This window comes from Phodopus roborovskii, unplaced genomic scaffold, assembly GCF_943737965.1.
Source record: "Phodopus roborovskii unplaced genomic scaffold, PHOROB, whole genome shotgun sequence".
NCBI lineage: Eukaryota > Metazoa > Chordata > Mammalia > Rodentia > Cricetidae > Phodopus > Phodopus roborovskii.
Window position 1 is genome coordinate 9,795,124 of NW_026126482.1, and position 13,986 is coordinate 9,809,109.

The window sequence follows — 13,986 nt, forward strand, 5'->3', positions numbered from 1 at the left end:
CATTTACCAGCCCTTTCCTGTTAATCACACAACTTTCAGGACTAAAACCTAAACAGTTACTTTCCTAAGCTTAAAATCTTGCATTAGTAAACCGAGGTGAAAGTATAAACAAAATGTTAGTAGCCTTTGGGGTTGGCAGCTGGTGGGGTGATCTCAGGCCAATTTTGTTCTCTTTCATCTCTGATGGGCCTTAAAATATCAGCTGTAAATAGTGGAGAGTCTTCCTCAAATGCCCTTTCCTGATAATGAGATGGTTGACTACCTTATATGCCATCCTAGAGCCTTTATCCAGTAGCTGATGAAAGCAGAAGCCCACACCCACAGCTGAACACTGAGCTGAACTCCTGGAATGCAGTTGCAGAGAGGGAGGAGTGATGAGCAAAGGAGCCAAGACCAGGCTGGAGAAACCAGCAGAAACAGCTGACTTGAATAGTGGGAGCTCATGGACCTCAGTCTGATAACTAGGAAAGCAGCATAGGACTGATCCAGACCTCCTGAATGTGGTGTTAGTTAGGAGGACTGGGAAGTCTATAGGGCCTCTAGTAATGGGGTCAGTATTTATCCCTAGTATACAAATGCACTTTGGGAGGCCATTCCACATAGAGGGATACTTTCTTAGTCTAGACACATGGGGGAGGACCAAGGCCCTGCCACAAATGATATGACAGATTTTGAAGACTCCCCATAGAAGGCCTCACCCTCCCTGGGGAGCAGAAAGGGGATGGGCTGGGGTCTGATGGGGGTGATAGGGGAGGATGGGAGGGTGAGGGAACTGGGATTGACATGAAAAACAACTTTGTTTCAAATTTAAATTAAAAAAAGGAAAAAATTAAAAAAAAAATAGCAGCTGTAAAGGTGAGTGCCTGGGTCCCCAGTCTAAGAACCCTAACATCTAGGGCCTAATTCCTGGGGCACATCACACAGCCCATCCCCAACCAACAAAACCCCAGAGACCTGGGGGCAGCCTACCCATACCCCAAACTATGTGTTGCATCTGCTCTCCTTGGAGCTTTGGCCATGCCTCTACAAGGAGAAGTGAGTGCCTGGGACCACAGCTGTAGGACCCTACCCTCTAAACCCTAATAACCTGGAGCACATCATGCTCCCCACCCTCATCCAATGAATCCCCAGAGACCTGAGGGCAGGCTCCCCACACCCCAAACCCCAAACACATCCTTCACATCTGTTACCATTGGAGCCTTGGCACTGCCTACACTTGGAAGAGCTCCAGAGATGTATCAGTATTGAACAGAAGCAGGGACCTCCCTCAACCTATAGGTAAGTGACCACCTATGCCATAGGCCCCACCTACACCAACTGAAGGAAGAGAGAACCCCTGACTCGCAGGGCCCCACCCGCACCCACTGGAGGAAGAGATGGGTGGGTGTCAGTATAAGAATATATTCAAGATCCTTGACCTGGGACACATAATAATCAAAACACCAAACATACAGAATAAAGAAAGAATATTAATAACTGCAAAGGAAAAAAGGCCAAATAACATTTAAAGGCAGATCTACCAGAATTACACTTGACTTCTCAGTGAAAACAATGAAAGCCAGGAGGTCCTGGATAGATGTTCTATAAACACTAAGAGACCATGGATGCCAGCTCGGACTACTATACCCAGCAAAGCTTTCAATAACTATAGATGGAAAAAAACAAGGCATTCCATGATAAAAACCAAATTTAAATGATACATATCCACAAATACTGCCCTACAGAAAGTACTGGGAAGAAAACTCCAATACAAGGAAGTTAGCTACCCCTACAAAAACATAGGCAATAAATAATCTCACATTACCAAAACCCACAAAAAGGAAACACACAATACCACTAACAACAAACCCAAAAATAAGAGGAATTAACAATCACTGGTCATTAATATATCTTAATATCATTGGTCTCAATTCACCTATAAAAAGACAAAGGCTAACAGAATGGATACAAAGACAGAGACTACATCCTTCTGTGGCGTACAAAAAAACACACATCAACTTCAGAGAAAGAAAATCTTCAGAAAAAAAGATTCTCTAATTAAATGGAACTAAAGAAACAAGCTATCCTAACATCTAACTAATTAAACTTCAAACTAAAATTAATCAAAAGAGATGAAGAAGGACATTTCATATTCATCACAGGAAAAATCCATCAAGATGAAGTCTCAGTTCTGAACATCTATACCCCAAATACAAGGACACCCATATTTGTAAAAGAACCATTACTAAAGCTTAAATCACACCTAAACCCCACACACTAATAGTGGGAGACTTCAATACCCTCTTCTCACCACTTGACAAGACTACCAGACAGGAACAAACAGAGAATTAAAGGAATTAATAGAAGTTATGACTCAGTTGGGTTTAACAAACATCTATAGAACATTCCATCCAAACACAAAGAATATACCTTCTTCTTGGACCTCATGGAACCTTCTCTAAAACTGACCACATGCAAACCTCAACATATACAAAACAAATTGGAATAACTGCCTATATCTAACCAGATCACCATGGTTTAAAGATAGAATTCAACAACAACAACACAAACTGCAGAAAGCCTACAAACGCATGGAAATTGAACAATGCTCAATTACATCACCTCTGGGTCAAGGAAGAAATAAGAACTAAATTAAAGACTTCCTAGGATTTAACAAAAAGAATGCACAACATACCCAAATTTATGAGACACTTTGAAATCAGTGCTATAAGGAAAGGTCACTGAAGGGAGGGTAGTAATGAGTTCACTAGACCCAAGATAAATGAGAAATGTGTGTTTCATTGGGGAACAACTTACACAGATAATAGTAAAGAACCATGGCAGCGTTCCTGCTCCAGAAGATGCAGTCTCTGCCCTACTGATGCTCTCCTCCACCCAAGCGAGAGTGCCCACCCCCACTTCTCTACCTTCCAGCATTCACAACTACACCTGAAACCATGCCCAAAAGGGTGTGGCCACTACTGCAATTTTCACTAGCAAGGTGAGATGCCACTACAGTTCAAAGCACCCCGTGCCTACATAAAGAAGCTGGAGAACTCCCACACTAGTGACTTAACAGCACACCTCAAAATCCTAGAACAAAAGAAGCAAACTCACACAGCAGAAGTAGACAGATTCCAGGAAATAATCAAATTGAGAGCTGAAATCAATACAATAGAAACAAAGAAGACAGACAATACAAAGAATCGATGAAACAACGGGTTGATTTTTTTGAGAAAATAAAAAAGATACACAAACCTTTATCCAAACTAACCAAAAGGCAGAGAGAGAATATGCAAATTAAAAATCAGAAATGAAAAGGGGGACATAACAATAGACACTGAGGAAATTTAGAGAATCATCAGGTCATACCTCAAAAACCTGTACTCCATAAAATTGAAAAACTTAAAGGAAATGAACAATTTTCTGGATAAGTATTATATACCAAAATTAAAACAAGAACAAATAAACAATTTAAATAGACCTGTAACCACTGAGGAAATGGAAACAGTCATCAAAAATCTCTCAACCAAAAAAAGCCCAGGCCCAGATGGATTCAGTGCAGAATTCTACCAGAAATTCAAAGAAGAACTAATACCAATACTCCTCAAATTGTTCCACACAAATAGAAACAGAAGGAACATTTTTTTACAAGACTATAATTACCCTGGTACCCAAACCACACAAAGACACCACTAAAGAAAGAGAATTATAGACCAATCTCCCTCATGAACATTGATGCAAAAATACTCAATAAGATACTGGCAAACTGAATCCAAGAACAAATCAGAAAATTCATCCACCATGATCAATAGGCTTCATCCCAGAGATGCAGGGATAGTTCAACATATGAAAACCTATCAATGTAATCCACCATAAACAAACTGGAAAAACCCCAACATGATCATCTCATTAGATGATGAAAAAGCCTTTAACAAAATCCAACACTCCTTCATGACAACTGTCTTGGAAAGATCAGCGATAACAGGAACATACCTAAACATGATAAAGGCAATATACAGCAAGCCAACAGCCAACATCAAACTAAAAGGAGAAAAACTGCAACTGATTCCTCTAAAATCAAGAACAAGACAAAGCTGTCCACTCTCTCTCTGTATCTATTTATTATTGTACTTGAAGTTCTAACTAGAGCAATAACACAACAAAAGGAGATCAAGGGGAAACAAATTGGAAATGAAGAAGTCAAACTTTCATTTTTTGCAGATGATATGATAATTTACATAAGTGACACAAAAAATTCTACAGGGAACTTCTACAGCTGATAAATACCTTCAGTAATGTGGCAAGATACAAGATTAATTTTAAAAAATCAGTAGCCCTCATATATATATGATAAACAGGCTGAGAAAGAAATCAGTGAAACATCACCCTTTACAAAAGCCACAAACAACATAAAATACCTTGGGGTAATGCTAACCAAACAAGTTAAAGACCTGTATGACAAGAACTTCGAGTCTTTAAAGAAAAAATTAAAGAGGATTTTAGGAAATGGAAAGATCTCACATGCTCTTGGATAGGTAGGCAATCTTGCCAAAGGCTATCTATAGATTCAGTGCAATCCCCATTAAAATCTCAGCACAATTCTTCACAGCCCTTGAAAAAAATAATACTCAACTTCATATGAAAAAAAAAAACAAAATAGCCAAAACAATCATGTACAATAAACAAACTTCCAGAAGCATCACCATCCCCGACTTCAAGTTGTACTATAGAGCTATAGTAATGAAAACGGCTTGGTATTGGCACAAAAACAATCAGGTGGATCAATGGAATAGAATCAAGACCCTGATCTTAATCTACACACCTCTGAACACCTAATTTTTGCCAAAGAAGCTAAAATTAGACAATGGAAAAAAGTATCTCCAACAAATGGTGCTGGCATAACTGGATGCTGGCATGTAGAAGGATGCAGACAGATCCATATCTATCACCGCATACAAAACTAAAGTTCAGGCCAGGTGGTGGTGGTGCACGTCTTTAACCCAGCATGAGGCAGATGCAGACAGATCTCTGTGAGTTTGAGGCCAGCCTAGTCTACAAGAGCTAGTTCCAGGAAAGCTTCCAAAGCCACAGAAAAATCCTGTCTCAAAAATAAAGTCCAAGTCCAAATGGATCAAAGACCTCAACATAAACCCACCCACAATGAAATCATAGAAGAAGATGTGGGAAGTACCCTTGAATACATTGGCACAGGAGATTACTTTCTGAACATAACACCAGTAGCACAGACACTGAGATCAACAATTATTAAATGGAACACTCTGAAACTGAGAAACTTCTGTAAGGCAAAGGACACAGTCAACAAAACTAAATGGCAGCCTAAACAATGGGAAAATATCATCACCAACCCCACATCTAACAGTTGGTTGGTCTCCAAAATATATAAAGAGCTCAAAAAACTAGACACCAAAATGCCAAATAATTCAATTAAAAATGGGGTACAGATCTAAACAGAGAACCCTCCTCAATAGAGGAATCTGAAATAAGTGTAAAGTACTTACATAATTGCTCAACATCCTTAGCCATTAGGGAAAAGCAAATCAAAACAACTCTGAATGCCATCTTACACCTGTCAGAAAGGCTAAGATGAAAAAAAAAAAAAAACACTAATGAAAGCTTATGCTGGAGAGAATTGGAGTAAGGGGAACACTCCTCCATTGCTGGTGGGAGTGCAAACTAGTACAGCCTCTGTGGAAATCAGTATGAAGGTTTCTCAGAAAATTGGGAATCAATTTACCCAGAAATAACACTGTTGGGCATATACCCAAAGGATGCATACTCATACCATAAGGACATTTGTTCAACTATGCTCATGGAAGCATTATTTGTAATAGCTAAAACCTGGAAGCAACCTAGATGTCCTTCAAGCATGGATAAAGAAAATGTGGTACATATATATAATGGAGTACTTACTACTGAGGGGTAGAAAACAATGAAATCTTGAAATTTGCAGCAAATGGATGGAGCTAGAAGAAACCATCCTGAATGAGGTAACCCAGTCACAGAAAGACAAACATGATATGTACTCATAAGAGGATATTAGACATAAAGCAAAGGATAACCAGGCTACAACCCACAACCCCAGAGAAGCTAGGAAACAGGGAGGGCCCTAAGAGAGACAAGCATTGACACCTGAAAGGGGGAAAGGGATAAGATCTCCTGAGATAACTGGGAGGATGGGAGGAGGGGAGAGAAGCAGGAGTAAGATGAGGGGAAAAGGGGAGGGATGAAGAGAACATGAGGCATCTTGAAGGTCGAGTTTGGGGAAGGACAGAGGGGGAAGAGCAAGGAAAGAGAGATACCTTGATAGGAGAAGCCATTATGGGGTTAACAAGAAACCTGGCACTAGGGATATTCTCAGGAATCCACAGGAATCCCAACCAAGAATCTAAGCAATAGTAGAGAGGCTACTTTAACTGTCCTTTCCCTATAATGAGATTGGTTTCTATCTTAAATGCCATCATAGAACCTTTATCCAGTAACTGATGGAAGCAGATGCAGAGATCCACAGCTAAATAGTGGGCTGAACTCCTGGAGTCCAGTTGTAGAGAGGGAGGATGAGCAAAGGGGGCAAGACCATCTTTGGGAAACCCACAGAAATAGTTGACCTGATCAAGCAAATGGGAGCTCAGGCATTCCCCAGACTGACAGCTGGGGAACCTGCCTAAGACCAAACTAGCCCCCCTGAGTGTGGGTGTTAGTGGAGGGGGCGTTGGGCAGACCATGGGGCCTCTGGCAGTGGAACTACTATTTATCCCTAGTGCATGAACTGACTTTTTGGAACCAATTCCCTATGGAGGGATACTTTCTCAGCCTACATACTGGGGGAGGGCCTCGGTCCTGCCCCAAATGATGTGACAGACTTTGATGATCCCCTATGGGAGGCCTCACCATCTCTGAGGAGTGGATGGGGGATGGGATGGGCAGATGTTGAGAGGAATGGGAAGACAGGAGGAAGAGGGAACTAATATTGGTATGTAAAATAAAATTGTTTTAAAAATAAAAATTATTGCTGTAATCTATTACATAATCCTGTGGATTACATCAACCCAGAAGCCACATAAAAATCTAAGAATGACAGAACACACATGAAACCCAAGGTCTAAGGGAGCATAGACAGGCAGATCCCTGGGGCTTGTGACCAGCCATTCAAAACAAGTCAACAAGTCCAGGTTCACTGAGACATCTGTCTCAGAACACAAAGTGGACTGTGACTAAACAGGACATCCAGCGTCACCCCCTGGCCTCAACATACACACACGTGCACATTCTCTCTCTCTCTCTCTCTCTCTCTCTCTCTCTCTCTCTCTCATACACACACACACACACACACACACACACACACACACACACACACCAGAAAAGCACTAAAGAGGAATTTGCCCTTTGAGTAAGCAGTAAATTTACAGTTAAAGAAGAAGAAATTGTGAACATCAATCTTATTTCTTTTCATTTTTTTCAGATGGTAATATATTATTTTGCCCTTTTTTCTTCTCTACAATACTCCCAGATATTATTCCTTGCTCTCCCAAATTCATGACTCATTTCCCATAAGTTGTTGTTGCATACATATATCTACACATAAATACAAATAGATTCCTAGTAGCACTGAATCAATTTGCATAATGTTTTCTGTATGTAAGCTTTTTGGGCTGACCATTTGGTATGGAGATGATTACACAAAACCACAACCAATCAAAGTGCACAGTGTGGATATACAGTTCCAATGGATACAAGTACAAAACAACTCCCACACTCCAGGTTCAGGAAAAGTGTTCGTGGAAAGATTGTAAGAGCAAGTGGATCAGGGAGTTTGCTATGAGACTGTCTCCTAGAAATGTCAGAAGCTACACCCATGCAGACTCATAATCTTGACTGCCTGAAAATTAGCTGAACAAGGAAAACAATGGACACTTCTCAACTGAATGCTATGTGACTTTGTAATTTCATTAGCCAGACGAATTTGCCCATCACTTTAGAATTCAGCTCCACTCAAAATTGCAGTATATTAGCACGATGTGGCCAGATTCTCTAGCAGGATTAATGTGAGTAGCCGTTAGTTCCATTTCTGATAAATCCCTTTTCTTTCCTGGAATCTCATGAGCACAAACTTCATTTCTCTCAGCATTCTGGCCTTCCACGCTCTCTACAGAAGTGTTGTTTTGAGCAGATCTCTAACTATCAATAAGAGCAATGGCTGCAGACGGCATACTGTGCTTTGGTGGCAGCAGCCCTACTTGTGCTACCATGGCTCTTCTTTGCCTCAGCGGGTCACCTCAAATGCTGGTTCTAAGTGACATAAGTAGCGTACTGTCCGAACAGTAACAAAAGTGCCTCCTGACATGGGTCTCAAAAGGTATCCCTCAAAGATGAGCCTCTCTGTGCCTCCTTCGCCGCGCTGTCCTCTGTCCTGCACACACACACAAAGGCAGTGTTGTCTGCTTGGAAAATGATGGCAAAAAATGTGTGCTGTCGAGAGTAGTCCTACGGTAACACAAAAGTGTTACAGGAATTCTGTTTATGTTGTGGTCCGTTATCCAAGTGAGTAGAGCATTTGGTACGAAAGGCGAAGTTCACATTCTGCTGGCCCGAATGGATCAATGAGACCTTGGTGGACCCAAGAGAAGAGGAAGTGTGGCTCCGGGGAGAATAAGTGGGGCCGGAAGGGTGCATGGTCCTTTTGGTGCAGAAAGGCTAAGGCGGTGCACCGCTGCTGTGGTAACTGTATCAGGTTCTTATATTTCTCCTCGACTTCTATAATTAATAAAAGGTAAAACAAATCCCTTCATCTTGTGCTCAATGTCTGGCATTGTTAAACCATGCAACTGCAATGCAGCAGAAGTGGGCTTCCCTCAGTCCATTTTAACCTGCTTTCCAGCGTTTGAGGGTTTTCTGAACCCCTCTCCAGGCTTCCAATGAGGGCATCTCAGATCTCTTTTGGGTTCTTGGACCTTTGTGGCTGCTATTACCAAGCCGCTGGCAGTGAGCAGGAAAGTCAATTCCCAAACAGCTACAGTTGCCTCCAGCCAAGCCTGTGCACCTCTCTCGGGCCAAAGTGCTAGCGCTCACAAGTGCCAATGTGGAGGCTAGCTCAGGTGCCTGACCAACCTCCCCAACCTGGGCTCAGTCACTCCTACTGTACTGAGCCAGAGCGCTGCTTCTCTTGGTCTCAGATACCCTCCTCCTGCCTAGGTGCCTTCCCTACTCCACCTGCTGGTCAAATAACGTCACTACATTTGCATGACCCAGTCCTTCCAGCATCTGGTAAGACCCTGAGAACTTTTAAATGGCAAACTAAGCAATTAATTAAGTAACAAAAATAAATTAAGTTTTAAAAGGGGGAAAGGCCAACTTAAGACCCCATGTTAAAAATTGGAAATATCACAATGAAGGGAATAAGGACCCTGTTTACTGCTAGTACGGTTAGGATGCAAATCGAAAAGACAAATGAGAAAAACAACATAGCTGGGATCAATATTATGCCGGTCATAACTATTAGCAGTTTGGTAATTCATATTTTATTCTTAAAAATGGTTTTATAACTATGTCAAATGTGAGAAATTGACTAATAAGGTAGAAGCCTTGGAAAAACCTAGTGACTATGTGAATACAAACTATCGGGCGAAAGAACAGATAAAGGTGCAAGTCAGGCAAGCGAGAGTTCAACAGCCTTATTTGATCAGCCTTTTCCACTCTAAAGAGACTGGCAGAAAGCAAGGGTGAGCAGTGACACCTTCTGCCAGGATCAAATTGATCTGCATGACTCCATTACAAACTTCATGATTCCAGTGTCAACTTAGCCAACACTCATGGATTTTACCCTTTTGTTATTCAGAGACCCAGCAACAGACAAGGGCTGTGGGGCACAGCTGTTTAAAGGAGCTGGAAGAAAAGTGTCATTCTAAAATCAATTGCTTTGTAGGAAGGATAAACAATAGTGGATATATATTTTATTCTTTGAAATGACTACTAGATGATATAATGTGGAAGGAAGATTTTCTCCCAGAAGCCACCATGAGGCAGTTCAAGTAAATCAACAGGAGTGTGAGGTCTCAGAGGAAGCTCGGCAGTTGGTGGATGGATGGTAGTAAAGACTGAGAACCAGGCTATGGGGCTGGAAAGTTGGCTCAGCAATTAAGAGCACTTGCAGGTATTGTAAAGAACCTATGTTCAGTTCCCAGCAATCACATGGCGGCTCACAGGCACCTGTAACTTCAGTCCCAGAGAATCCTACAAAACACACGCATTAGAAAAGGAGGCAGTTTGTCTTAGTGACTGTTCTATTGCTATAAAAAGACTCCAAGACTAAGGCAAATCTTATACTTGCTAACAGTTTGAGAGGCTTAGTCCATAGTCATCATGGCAGACAGACAGCACAGGATGGAGAGTATATATATATGTGTGTGTGTGTGTGTGTGTGTGTGTGTGTGTGTGTGTGTGTGAATATGAGAGAGAGAGAGAGAGAGAGAGAGAGAGAGAGAGAGAGAGAGAGAGAGAGAGAGACTGGGGCTAACATGGAATGTTTTGTAAATCAAAGCCTAACCCAGTGACACACTTCTTCCCAAAAGGCCACACCTCGTAATCTTTCTAATCCTTTCATCAACTATGAGCCTATGTGGAACATTCTAATTCAAACCACCACTTAGAGAGGTTCTCATCCCTGCAGGCCTCTTGATGACATGTTCTATAGTGTTCTTCACACTAAGAGAGGCTTGAGGCTGAGGAGTTCCTGACACAGACAGGCTTGCCATTTCCATCCAGGATACTGTGACCTGGGCAGGAAATAGCCATCCCACCAATACCTCACATACATAAAAAATGAAGAATTTGTGAGAACAGATGCCAAAGGGAAGGATACAGAAAAATAAAGGGTTTGTGTCTCCTGTCTGCCTCTTTTTCCTCAATTCTCACACATGAATATGTAACAACTGAGGAACTGTCACAAACCACACATTCTAGCACAGTGGTATATTAGTGGGCAGGAAAAAATAGTTTTCTACTCCCATGAGGCATTTAATCTAGGAACAAAACTGAAATTGCAGCAATGGCCCAGGACAAAAATGATCACACTCAGCAAAACTCTTCTCAGAATTCAGCCTGAGACATCACTCTACCTTCTCATCCCTCAGAACACTGTGGCCAGGGAAAGGCCGGGAGCACATCACATCACATGGGGAGGTAACAGAAATGGCCCTGCCCCCTGCATCTGCAACAGGCATTTTGGAAAATCAAGAACAGGGAGTAGGACCCATCACATGAGGTCTACAAGATACCTTCTCCTCCAACAATTCAGCATCCCTCTCCAATGCCCTCCCAAAGTAAGTCATAGTGAGCCTTCCCACTGGTTACACTGACCCTAGGTTTGCCCTTGCCACAAAGCCCTGAGGGCATCTGGCCCTGGGGACCTCTTTTGACCTCCTCTGTGCACTCTCTCAGTGCACTCCAGCCATGTTGGAGTTTGCCCTTGCATACTCAGGATGCTTTCCTTCCCAGGAACCCTGCACTGCAATCCTGTCTGAAGCTGCATCTCTACTGATGCCTATGGCATCAACAAGTTCAACACTGAGTGTCCACCAAAATATCTTCCTGTGGCCCCAGGTGAGATGGCTCTGCTCCTCTTCCTCCCATAGTCCCTACTTGACCCTACCCAACATTGGTTGTGCTTGTAACAAACAAGAGGCATCCTCCTGTGAATGTGTTCACTCACAGCCAGCTAACCTCAGCACAGACATGAAATAAGCCCAAGGAGCCTTCACTGGACCAAGTCCTAGAAGTGGTCCAATCAGCTTTCAAACGTGGTGTTTAAATATCATCTGTACAACCCCAGACACTTTACAACTTCTCCAGATGACTTAACACTGAAGCCGATGCAAAGGCTACATAAATACTGGCTAGCTTGGATTTCCTACGTGAAGAGGCACAGGGACTGTCTGTACTTAATCAGGGCTTTGGGGATGGGAGGCAGTCAGCTGCAGTCCCAGTCCATCCTTAAAATCTTTTCTCGAGGCAGGGTCTCCCTAAGTTGATAGATCAGCCTTGAACTTAGTATTCTACCATCTTTGCCTCAGCATGGCCACCCCATTTCCTGAGCACTGTCCTTCTGTGTGTGTCTGTGTCCTGATTCCCATTCAAGGACAATGGTCACCTTGGATTATAGCCTCATCTTTCAAAGTCCTTGTCCCTGAATGACATCATGATCTGAAGGACCAGGGGTTAGGACAGCTAAGGGCTCTGAAGAATATGCCCCAGCCTGTGATGATGACTCACATAGAATTTATCAGGCCTCACAAGTGCCCACTGCTGGGGTCAGTAGACACACATTGGTGATTTAAATGACCACGAGGAAAACCTGTGTGAAGGCTCTGGGAGTCTCAATCAACTCCAACACTTTCTGTGAATTCATGACTGCATCTCCCTTTCCAGGTGCCACATGTCCTCTACTGCTCATGTCCTATTCCCAAAATGTGAGCTCCATGAGGCAGGAAGCCCTACTGCTTTCTTGACTGCTGGATACTCAGGGACTAAGACAACCTGGCATGTACTGGCATGTAGAAAGTTCTCAGCAAATAAATCAGATAAATGAGTGTCAACATTCACCAATCTGTCTCTTTTCTCTCTCCCTCTCCCTCCCTCTCCCTCTCCCTCTCCCTCCCTCCCTCTCTCTCTTTCTCTCTCTCTCTCTCTCTCACACACACACACACACACACACACACACACACGCACACACACACATCCAGTTCAGGTAGCATCAACCTTCTTTTTAAACCGGATCATTTCCTAAATGATCTCCTCCTGTGACTTTGGTTTGTCTGTCACACAGACACTGTCAAAATATCTCCAAGACATTCAGAGCCTTAGAAAGAAAGTCATGGTTCATTTTGTGCCCCACCTTGCCCCATGATCTCTGCTCTACTTGAAAGGACTGAAAACATGCTACTTTCTGTCTGGAGTGCCCTTTTCTCTCCTCCTCCCTGCCACCTGCCAGAGCTAAGGTCTTACAAATACCTGGGTGATTCATGATTCCCTGAATCTGATATTTATGCCTTTGGATCATTCTCACTGTCTTTGTCAATAGTTTTTAAATGAATAAATACAATTTTAAAACTATGGCAAGGTAACATCAATGTTTCTGTGAAAGACATAAGTGAATGTGCCCATGAATATGAGCGGAATGCTCTGATAAAGATCTCAGACTACGTACACTAGAGTGTGTGAAGTGTCTGCTGGGAGAGGGAGTGAGGTGAACATGTGGGCTAAGATGCACCAGATTTTCTTCTATCCCTTGTTCTATAGCCTTGGGTCTTTCACATGGCAGACAAGACAATGCAGGCATAACCACAGAAACAAAGATGGAGCCTGTGCCTTCTCTGCTTTACCGTGGTTACAGTGCCCATTTCCCTTTCCATGGAGTGAGGTGTATGAGAATACTTCTAATCACCCACTCATTAACTCATCAGTTCTAGAAGGCTTAGAATTCCTGTCACACTAACAATGGCTTAGATTGAGAAATCCCTTACTCCATTAGAAATGCAGTTCCAGGATTTAAATCCCCACTTAATACCGGGAACAAATGGAACACTTAAGACATAAACCCTGGATGCTATTGTGCAAGCCTGCTCTTAGGAAATCCAGGTCAAACAACTGCAGCAAAGGAAAACATGATGTTGCTAAACACATGCTTCTGTGGCCCACACTGTTCTTACAGAAGCCCACACTTGATTCTGGAGAAGACCTGAGGCTGCCAATGTTCCTCGTTTCCTTCACTCCCTTCCCCAAGCCCAATGAGATCGGGACTAACCTTACCACACACCTGCAAGCTTGGGATAAACAAAGAGTGGTGGCCAATTACACCCACTAACAGTGGCATTAAAATCAAGTCACTGTGAGAGTCTGGGATTCCAAACACAGAGATGGCAAGCATTTCAGGTTAAAAGTCTGATGTGGGGGCTCGGGAGATGCTCAGGTGGGTAAAGTGCTTATTGGAAA